This window comes from Panthera leo, chromosome C1, assembly GCF_018350215.1.
Source record: "Panthera leo isolate Ple1 chromosome C1, P.leo_Ple1_pat1.1, whole genome shotgun sequence".
In the NCBI taxonomy this organism is placed as follows: Eukaryota; Metazoa; Chordata; class Mammalia; order Carnivora; family Felidae; genus Panthera; species Panthera leo.
In genome coordinates this window covers 29,665,596-29,675,660 of record NC_056686.1, presented here as the reverse complement: position 1 = coordinate 29,675,660, position 10,065 = coordinate 29,665,596, and the positions used below count along the sequence as shown (strand labels likewise).

General features: G+C 44.6%; 1 long non-coding RNA gene across 1 annotated transcript; it reads left to right on the top strand.

The window, feature by feature from the left end:
* Positions 1 to 2,155: 2,155 nt before the first annotated feature.
* LOC122227669 lies at positions 2,156 to 6,187 on the top strand. The gene is made up of 3 exons (XR_006206186.1): positions 2,156 to 2,487; positions 5,851 to 5,891; positions 6,004 to 6,187. It is a non-coding gene; the product is annotated as an uncharacterized LOC122227669 (long non-coding RNA).
* The last annotated feature ends 3,878 nt before the right edge of the window (positions 6,188 to 10,065 follow it).

Genomic DNA, 10,065 nt, shown 5'->3' with positions numbered 1-10,065 from the left:
GGGCCCGCTACGTGCACTTACACCGTCTTCTGTCACTGTGTCACATGTTGACAACCCTGTTGTGTACACTGGGGCGCAAAGCAAAAGGAGAGGCTCAGTGATTTCACCTCCATGTGCAATTCAAAAGCAAGACCTCCTTGGTGGGAAGAAAACGGAAGTGGTGTGTGTGTGTGTGTGTGTGTGTGTGTGTGTGTATGCATGTGTGTATGTTAAGACTGGTCCTGATGATTCATGGCATCTGCAGAGGGAGCGGACCCCAGCACCAGCACGGGGATTTAGCTGCTCGAGAGGGGCTGTTGGGGGGCAGGAGACTTGAGTTCCAATCCCTGCCCCATTGTCAGCTTTCCAAGTGGCACCGGGCAGGATGCCCTAAGTCACACATCTCTGGGTCTTGGATTCCTTATCTGTGAAGCGTGGGTCTTAGGAGCAAAGAGAATATACCATCAGCAGCAAGGCCAGTGATAATACTGCTTTTATGAAGTTCTTACTGTGTAGTAGGTGCTACATTAGGTGCTCTCTACATGCATCATCTCATTTCGTCCCCACAACAAACCTGAGAGGGCAGTGCTATTTTCAATCGACGCAGATGAGGAAACAGGTTCAGGTATGGTGAGGCCAATAGATCAGGAAACAGTTGCCACTGGAAAGACAGGTTGGTACTCACAGTTACCAAGAGGAGGGAGCCACGCAGGGCCAGGGGAGGAAGCCCCAGGGCTGGTCAGGTAGAAGAGATCACGGTTGATGGCCGATCTGGAAATTGGATCTTCTCCCCAGGACTGGGATGCTTATGATCAAGAACACAGGTGCTGGTGCAGATTCCCTGGGCTGAGATGCTGTGCAACTCAGGCCATTTGCCTCAGCTTTCTGTGCCTCCACTCCCTCATCTGTAAACAGGATCAGTAATAGAATTTTCCAAGAGGACAGAGGCTCTGTCATCTGAGACATGGTCCTGGAAGGAAAACCTGTGCAGGGGAGCTGAGACAGCTTCAGGATACAGATGCATACAGTTCAAGCTCATTAATTCAGACTTCGGTGGTCTGCAGTCTAGGGTGATTTGAAGCCAGTAAAACCGGGCTTCCTTTTCACTATTAATAAGAGTGTAAACAAGATTGGGGGGGAGGCGCGCAGGGAAACTAAGGTAGGCAATTGTTATCATAATATTGCAAGGGAATGTTAATTCACACAAGCAAACAAACTATTTTCAACTACTTTGAGGCTGCTGTTTACATATCAACAGTGTGCTAATTGCAGATGACTCCTCTCTTTCTCTGTGCCGCCTTGGGTCTATTCTGTTAGCTTTTGGTGGGAGCATTTTTTTACATTTGAAGACAGTTAGTTATCCTGCTTTTCTTTAAAAATACTCTGTAATTTGGACTCTTCTCTTCACCTCGCTATTTACTATCCATTGAGGATCCCCAGGATTGAGGTAGGGTTGCTCACAGGAGAGCGTTGCCTTGGAGAGAGGTGGGCAGGGGCTGATGGAGAGCTACAGAGAGCTCTGGGCATGGAGGTGTGTGAGCAAAGCCTTCTCAGAAGGGACCCTCGGCTTGGATCTTGAAGAGTGATGGGTCTGACTTGATCTGGGACCGATTGCTCAGCTCACACCCCTCTTACCTGTCTTGTGCACTTCACCTGTCTGTCCAGCCCCCCTTTCTTATTTGCCCTACCTTTCAGGTGCTCGGCTGCCAGATTAGATCCCCAGGGCCAACCCCCCTTGGAAGGCATCACCTCTTGGGGGATGGGGCTGGGCTGTGTGGGACCTGGGAAGCCCAACGAATTGCCCCTCTGAACTCATAGGACAAGACTTTAGGGCAGGAGGGTAGAGTAGTAGTTCTCAAATCTGGCTGCACATTAGAATCACCTGGGAAGCTTAAAAATTTTTTTTTGAATTCCCAGGTCCCACCCCAGATCAATTAAGTCAGTAGGGTGGAGGGTCACAGCTGTAGAGTTTATTACTTACACTGCTTGAAGGAACGCTTGATCCCACTATATCTTACATGGCTGTCACACTCTTCTGTGTGTTTTCCTTGCCTCTCCCTCATTAACGAGCGTAACGAGTTCATTACTTCCATTAAGTCAGCCAACCTTTATTGAGTGTCTGCTTTATACCAGGCATGAAACCATAATTTGGAGATCCAAAGATGGATGGCGTAGTTCCTGCCCTCAGGACTTCGTAACTGGGGAGAGAGAAACATGCAATGAAAATGGTAACTCTGGTGTGGCCAATGCTCTCATGGAGGAGGGGCACCATTGTGCAGGAGCACAGAGGAGGCAGTGGAGGACTCAGCTTGGAGGGGATGGAGAACATTTCCTAGAAGATCTAATAACATCAACGGTGCACCTTGAAAAGAGAGTAGGAATTCTCCGGGCAGAGGGAACAGCATGTGCAAAAGCCAGGAAGTATGAGGCTGGGTTATGCATTTATCCCTCTGTGTCAGACACCGCGTTGAGCACTTCACGTTCATGAACTCTTCCTAATTCCACAAGGTAAGAACTATTTTTACCTCTAGTTTACAAATTAGGAAACTGAGGCATAGGGAAGTCAGACAATGTGGCTAAAGTCCCACGGCTGGTGAGTAGAGAGGTTGAGATGGAAAACCAAGCTTCACCCAACCCCAGAGCAAGATCTAGGTAAGGAGGGTGGGAGGGGGTGGGGCAGGGCAGGCAACAGGGTGGGGGATGTGTGTGACAAGGATAGTCTAGAAATGGGACCTCACATTTATAGACTGTTTATGTAGTGCTTCATGATTTCTAAAACACATTTTCATTCCCTTGGTGCCCATCTGTTCCTGGTTGGACTGACTTTCCGGCACCACCACTCAGCCCCCCTAAAGCCAGATGAATGCAGGAAGGGCAGTCAGGGCTCTGGACCAGTGTCAGGGTGAGCGGAAACTCTGCGTGGGGGTCAGTGGTCTTGGAGCTCCCAGGCTAGACTGTGGGACTCTCTGTCTCTGACTGGGGAAGTGCTATGCTGTGATTGCCTGGGGCACAGAGGGCATAACTTGGTGACTTTAGGGATTCCTGCGGTCAAGGGTTAAAGACTGTCATTGATCTGAAGCAACACAGACAATTGTTTTGGTGCCACTTTTTGATCCCCATGAAATACCCAGTTTCTCTGAGGTTGTCCATGGTTGTGATACTATATGTATATCTTTTCTAAGAATGACATTCTTGGGGCAGAGCTAAGAGATCGCTTTTAAAAAGCAAGAGCTCTGGCCTTTGAGTCAGTGGAGCTCGTCTTGCTCTTAGGGCAGTAGGTAAGTGACCTGCTTATAAGGCAGGAGGGGTAAGATGGTCTTACAGTACATAGGGTCAATCTGCTTCCTAGAACTTGGCTGGGGGGTCATTTGTAATTCCTGAGGCCGGTTTTGAGGGACAAGGACCACTTGGTATTACAACAGAGCTCAGGTGGAAAGCTATAATCACATATGTTACCCTGATGAAAGTGAAGACTTGTTTAAAACGCGTATCTCTGAGAATCTTCTCTTGCAGAGACAAATGAAGTAGTTTGAGGAATAGGCTGAGTCTATGTTAAACACAAGGGGGATGAAATTAACTAAAGGGGAAGGGTGGGATTGATCCCCATGCTTGAAGCCGTGAGTCTTGCTTGGTTTGACCTATCCATGACAACCTCTGATGTCTGTGAGGGGACACACCTCAGAATGCATCCTCTCTTCACAGGGCAATGAGGAAATGAGATTAGCAGATGTCATAGGAGGCATTAATGGGCAGTGGTTCTTATGCAGGGCTAGTCTATACAGCATCTGAGTAAGAACTACAAAAGGGAGCCCCTTCTGGAAGGAAGCAGCCTTGAGAGTGCCCACTTGGCCAACAATGAGACGCTGGTTTCTCTTGTCTCCCTGCTCGGGTGGCCCAAATGCCTTTGTGGAAACCGTGTACCAGTTTCTGTGCCTAGCAGCCCTGTTGCAGGGGTCCTAAGGTTGAGGTTGGTTCTTTCTCTGTCTCTCTGCCTCAGTCTGCAACAAACATGTGGCTGGATAGGAGCAGCAAAAGCCAAGAGGAGGTGGAGTTTGGTTGCCAGCCAAAGACATCTCAGGACACTCTTCCCCCAGGTCTATCTGAGAAGCCATGGGCCTGAGGACTGAGCACCCCAAAAGACCTTCTTGAAAGCTCCCTCGGGCCTGACACTGGCAGTGTCACCAGGGAATCATTGGGAGGCATCTCTTGTGTGCCAGAGGATGTCTTAAGAGCCAGGTACTGAGCTAAGGAAGGACCACAGATTTTGTGGCTTAAAACAACACAAATTTATTCTCTTCTTGTTCCGGAAGTCAAAAGTCCAAAATGGGTTTTATTTGTTTAAAATCAAAGTGTTGGCAGGCCTGCGTTCCTTCTGGAGGCTCTTCAGGAGCATCCATTTCCTTGTATTCCTGGCTTCTAGAAGCCGTCTGTATTCTTTGGCTGGTGCCCCTTCCCTCCTCTTCCAAGTCGGCTACGTACAAGTAGTATTTTCACAGCTTTCTCTTTGATGCTGACCTTCCTGCCTCTCTCTTATAAGGATCCTTGTGATTAGTTGTAATTGTAACAACCTGGATAATCCAGGATTGTCTCTCCATCTCAAGATCCTTAACTAAGTCACATCTGCAAACTGCTCTCTGCCACATAAGATAACCTAGTCACAAATTCCCAGACATAGGACTAAAATGTGGACTTCTTTGGGGGCCATTATTCTGTCTACCATGGGACCTATATGTTTTGCCTTTTTTGGTTTGTTTGTTCACAATGTCTATGTCTCTGTCAGACTGTGAGCTTCTCGAGGATGAGAATTGTATAAAATTCATATCCTTGGCATGTATCACATTACTTAACACAGCAGCTGTTGGCAAATACTAGTTCTTTAACAAGTACATCCTGACTCTTCACCTTATGGGTAAGATCACTGAAGCCTAGACAGATGTGTGGCTTGTTTAAGGTTATACCGATCTAGCTGGGTTCAAAACCCAGGTCATCTGAGTCTTTCCACTTTCCTGTTCAAATAGACAATGGTCCAAAGTCTCAGTGTACAAGACAGCCTATCCTTCTCCATTAGGATGACATTGACATCCCTCCCAACACTGCTGCCTGGGGTTGTTTAGAAGGACGTTACCTGTCCATACAGAATGGAGCCTCTGTATGGCTTCTTACCATACAGAGTAAGAATCCTCCTATGGATTTCTTCCATAAGAAAGAATCCAGGCTATGGAGCCTCTAAGACCTCGGTCTAATTCTGCTTCCACTTTATAGCAGCTAGCTATTGCTGTGTAACAAATCATCCCATAATGTAGTGACTTAAAACAACAATAATTTATAATTTCTCATTAGTTTATGGGTTGGTGGGGGTCCTGCTAATCTAGGCCTGACTCAATTAACCTTTGATAGGTTTGCTTGTGTCTGTGGTCATCTACTAGGTCAGCTGGGGGCTGGCTGGTCTGGGATGTCCTGAGCTGGGACAAACCAGCTTTGTTCCATGCAGTCTCTTATCCTCCAGTGGGTAAGCCAAGGCATGTAGTCATGGCTGTGGCAGGTTCGGAGAGAGAGAGAGAGAGAGAGAGAGAGAGAGAGAGAGAGAGAGAGAGAAAGGGCACCAGCTCACAACTGGTGCATCATCATTTTTGCTGTTTCCTCTTGACCAAAGCAAATTGGAGACTAGATTCAAAGGGTATGGAAATGTCTCTGCTTCTTTATGGAAGGATCAGTGAAGTCTCATTGATACAGGGAGGGGTGGAAAATTAAGGACAACTGTATAGTTAATCTAGCTCATGCCTTGACCCCATGACAATAATAAGACCAGCAATTACTATTATTACTGTTTTTGTTACTGTTATTACATAATAATCATTCCTATGATTACAGTTACTACAAGGACTGGCAGAAAACCATGGTCCTGATAAGAGGTAACAGATACTGGCGTGATGTATCTCAGTTGGTGGGGACAGGGAGGAGGTCAAATCATGGCCGTTTTTCAGGTTACTGAGCACCTATTACCTTTTCCTTCCATCTCATAAGGAGGTGACTATCATCAAGGATAAATATGAAAACAGCATTTAGGGGCAGCGTGGCACTTGAATTCAGAGGACCTGGATCCAAGAACTGGTTCTTCATCTTATTGGCTGTGAGAATTTGGCAAATTATGGTACCTCCCTGAATCTCAGTTTCTTTACCCATTAAATGGAGATAATAGTACATACTTCCCAAGCCTGTGATGTGAGGTGACTCAATTGTGATGGGTGAAGAAGAGCTTTGTGAGCAGGAAAACACTAGGCAAATATTCCATAATCAGTTCTTTCCTCTTTGTCTTCTGCATTTGTGCCGTCAGAGGCTCAAGCTGTCTCAGGATGATGAGCTTTAAGAAGCTGATGGAAGTTACTTGGCTCTCTGGCTGTCTGTGAGCAGGAAACTTACCTTAACTTGTGTGTTTTCCAGCAGTTATTCAAGCTGAAAAGTTTCATAAAAAGGGACAAACTCTGAATGTTCAACCTTCTAAAAATCAAAAGGGATGACTCACAGGTCATTAGCATCCCTGGAACACAGTGGCTTCTGTTTTATTGCTATTAAGTAGGATTTAGCTCTATTTTATTAAGGCAATTTCTACAATCATATGAGAGGTTAATGCATTTCACACATAATCCACTGCCTAGCTCACTAAATGCTGAACCCATTAAAGCCAAGCCATGCAGGGGAGGGTTTCAAGACAGAGTGACAAATTATGGGTGGTATGCAATGAGTGACTAAAAGTATCTGAGGTTTTTTTTTTCTCTCTTTAAAATTTGAAATGTGTTCTCCAGCAGGAAAATAAGAGGGCTGTCTTAGCAAAAATACTTAGGAGTTTGTTGCTGCAACTGGCAAGCTCTGGTGGGCATCAATGGACTGATGTCCAGGTGCTGAATGACTAAGAGAGCATCTTTTCAACAGTTCCCAGCCCCCTGGCCACTTAGGTCTTCTTTTATTATTTCCCTACATCCTGGGACCTGAAAGACAGTATTTGCCAGGAATCCTGCATGTATTAAGCAATAATGGACTGCCCCGCCCTCTGTACTTTCTGCATCGAAGACATAGCTGGTTGGTTGGAGTTTTGAGCAGTAGCAGTCACGGCTATCCATTATATGGATATCTGAAGCCTGGAGAAGGAGACAGGAGCCAGATCATGGAAAACTTTGCCAATTATTTTTAGAGTAAACATCTAGATAAATACCTAGATATTTTGGGTAAATATCCAGGGGCGGAATTGTTGGGTCAAATGAGGAGGATATGTTTAACTTCTCCCATACTGTTTTCCAAGGTAGTAACATTTTGCATTCCTACCAGCAATGTATGATAATTCCAGGGGCTCTACATCTTTGAAACCTGAGCCATTCTGATGGGTTTCTAGTGGCTTCTCATGCTGTTGTAATTTGTGTTTTGCTGAGGACAGGGGATATTGGCATCTACCTGTGGATTTACTGAGGGCAGGATTTTAAACAGTGGACTCATGGGGTCCAGTCTGTGTTTTAGGCTCTTGAACCAAGATGCCAACTAAATTCTTGAATTTGATTTCTTCTCATTGTTCCTGCTGAAGTTGTTACAACCAAAGCAACAGGGAAATTCTACATAATTTCTGAAAACCACAAAGAGATCTTAGCCACTTCTCTGAGACCTCCGAGAGTTTTAGCAAAACAAAACAAGATAAAAATGGAAGTGGGCAACTCAAGTAGAGGCAGGTACTGGCTGCTTGCTCTGCTATCCATTGGTTGGTGGAGGGAATGAAACAATTTTACTCTGCCCTGCTCCTTAGTTCTTCTTGGATCAGAGTGGTACAAATGGAAATAAGGGAAAAGTTCTATGTTAGAAATTTCTGGTGGCAGAAGAAGGAGTAAGATTCAGGCCTTTTACGGCCATCTCCAAGACTGCAAAAATAAATAAATAAATAAACCTAAACAAAACATACCTAATATCCATTCTCCCTTTTTTTCATAGCAGAATTTTTAGTTGGTCAAGTGGCAACTCAGAATAAAAATTACATTTCTTAGTCTCCCTTACAGCTAGGTATGTTTATATGGTTGAGGTTTAGCCTCTGGAAGATAAGTAGAAATGATGATGGCCATCCCCAGGAAGTGTTCTTAAAGGGAGGTGTATGAGTTTCCCCCCAGCTTCCTACTTCTGGCTGGATTATGGACTTGAGGGCTGGAGTTGAAGCATCCACTTTGAGCTATGAGGTCAGACCCCATGCTGAGGGAGCTACAGCAGCAAGACTGAATGAGCCAGAACCCTTGACACAGTGGAACACTGAATCAAAGCTACACTGACAGGGACACCTGGGTGGCTCAGTTGGTTAAACATTCGACTCTTGGTTTCAACTCAGGTCATGATCTCACGATTCGTGAGTTCAAGTCCCACGTCAGGCTCTGTGCTGATAGTGTGCAGCCTGCTTGGGATTCTCTGTCTCCCTCTCTCTGACTCTCCCCTGCTTGCTCTCTATCTCTCTCTTTCAAAATAAACATTAAAAAAAAGATACACTGACAGCTTCTGAATTTGTTTCTTGAGAGAGAAATGAACTTATATCTTCTTTAAACCACTGTTATATATTTTTTTTAATTTTGTCATTGTAGCTGAAGCTAATTTTAATTTATGAACCCCAATTACTCATTGCCCTTGGTCACTTTTGGGGAAGATATAGTAACTTACTAATTACTAGCAGATTACCGAAGGTGAAGATCAACAAGTATGAGGAAATGGTGAAAAGATGTTGGTTTTGTGAAAAGACTTAGCAGTTCAAAGAGAAGGGCTGCCCATTCAGCACAAACATTGTATGTGATGGGAAAAATATTGCAGAAAGTATAGAAGAACTTTAAAAAGCCCTCCTTATTGTATGAGATGCCATTATGTTGATTTTAAAAGCTCAATCTGAAGGGGCACCTGGGTGGCTCAGTCGGTTGAGTGCCTGATTCTTGATTTCAGCTCAGGTCATGATCCCAGGGTCATGGGATCGAGCTCCACATCAGGCTTTGTGCTGAGTGTGGAGCCTGCTTAAGATTCTCTCTCTCTCTCTCTCTCTCTCTCTCTCTCTCTCTCTCTCTCCCTCTGCCCCTCTTCCCTGCTTGTGCTCTCTCTCTGCAAAATAAAAATAAATAAAATAACCTGAAAACAATAAAGAGGCCTTAGGAAGAAAAGGTATGCTTTTCATTCGCTTCTACTCCATCAAGGCTGTACCTAGCCAAATGAAAACTTTGAAGAGCAGCTGATTAATTAGAAAACTAGCTTAAGAAATTCTCCCAAAATTCAGATGAAGATTTTGAAGAGGTAGTACACAAATGATAAGCAAAAAGGAAAAGAACTTCAGAATGAATGTGGAATATAAGTAAAAGTAGACAGGGAGGGCCAGAGCCCCAGGAAATTCACTGTCCATTTGGTGGAAATCCCAGAAGCAGACTGCTTTACAGAGGTGACTCTATAATTGAAGAAGAGAGTGTCCTTGAGTTGAAAAACAAAATACATCTTCAAGTAGGCTTGGGGAAGGAACATTGAAGGAAGTTCAAAACTTTAGAGAGGGGCGCCTGGGTGGCTCAGTCGGTTGAGCGTCCGACTTTGGCTCAGGTCATGATCTCACGGTCCATGAGTTCGAGCCCCACGTTGGGCTCTGTGCTGACAGCTCGGAGCCTGGAGCCTGCTTCCGATTCTGTGTCTCCCTCTCTCTCTGCCCATCCCCAACTTGTGCTCTGTCTCTCAAAAATAAATAAATAAATGTAAAAAAAATTTTTTAAAAAACTTTAGGGAATCAAATTGTTGACTGCTTTGCCTTCAAACTATGCTGACATATGATGGAAAATATTTATGAAGTTTGGAGGATAAGTAATTGTGACTCTATAGTTTTTCCTATAAATAAACTATTAAAATCGTAACTGCTTCAGTTACTTACTGAAATAAAACTATTAAAATAATAGCTCTGGTTACTTACTATGTGACAGGCACTGTTCAAATCATATAGATTGAATAATTTCACTTAACACCCTCAGCAACCACACAAGGTAGGCACTCTCATCCTTTTTATAGATGAGGAATTTGAGGCACAGAGAGGGTAAGTAACTTGCCCAA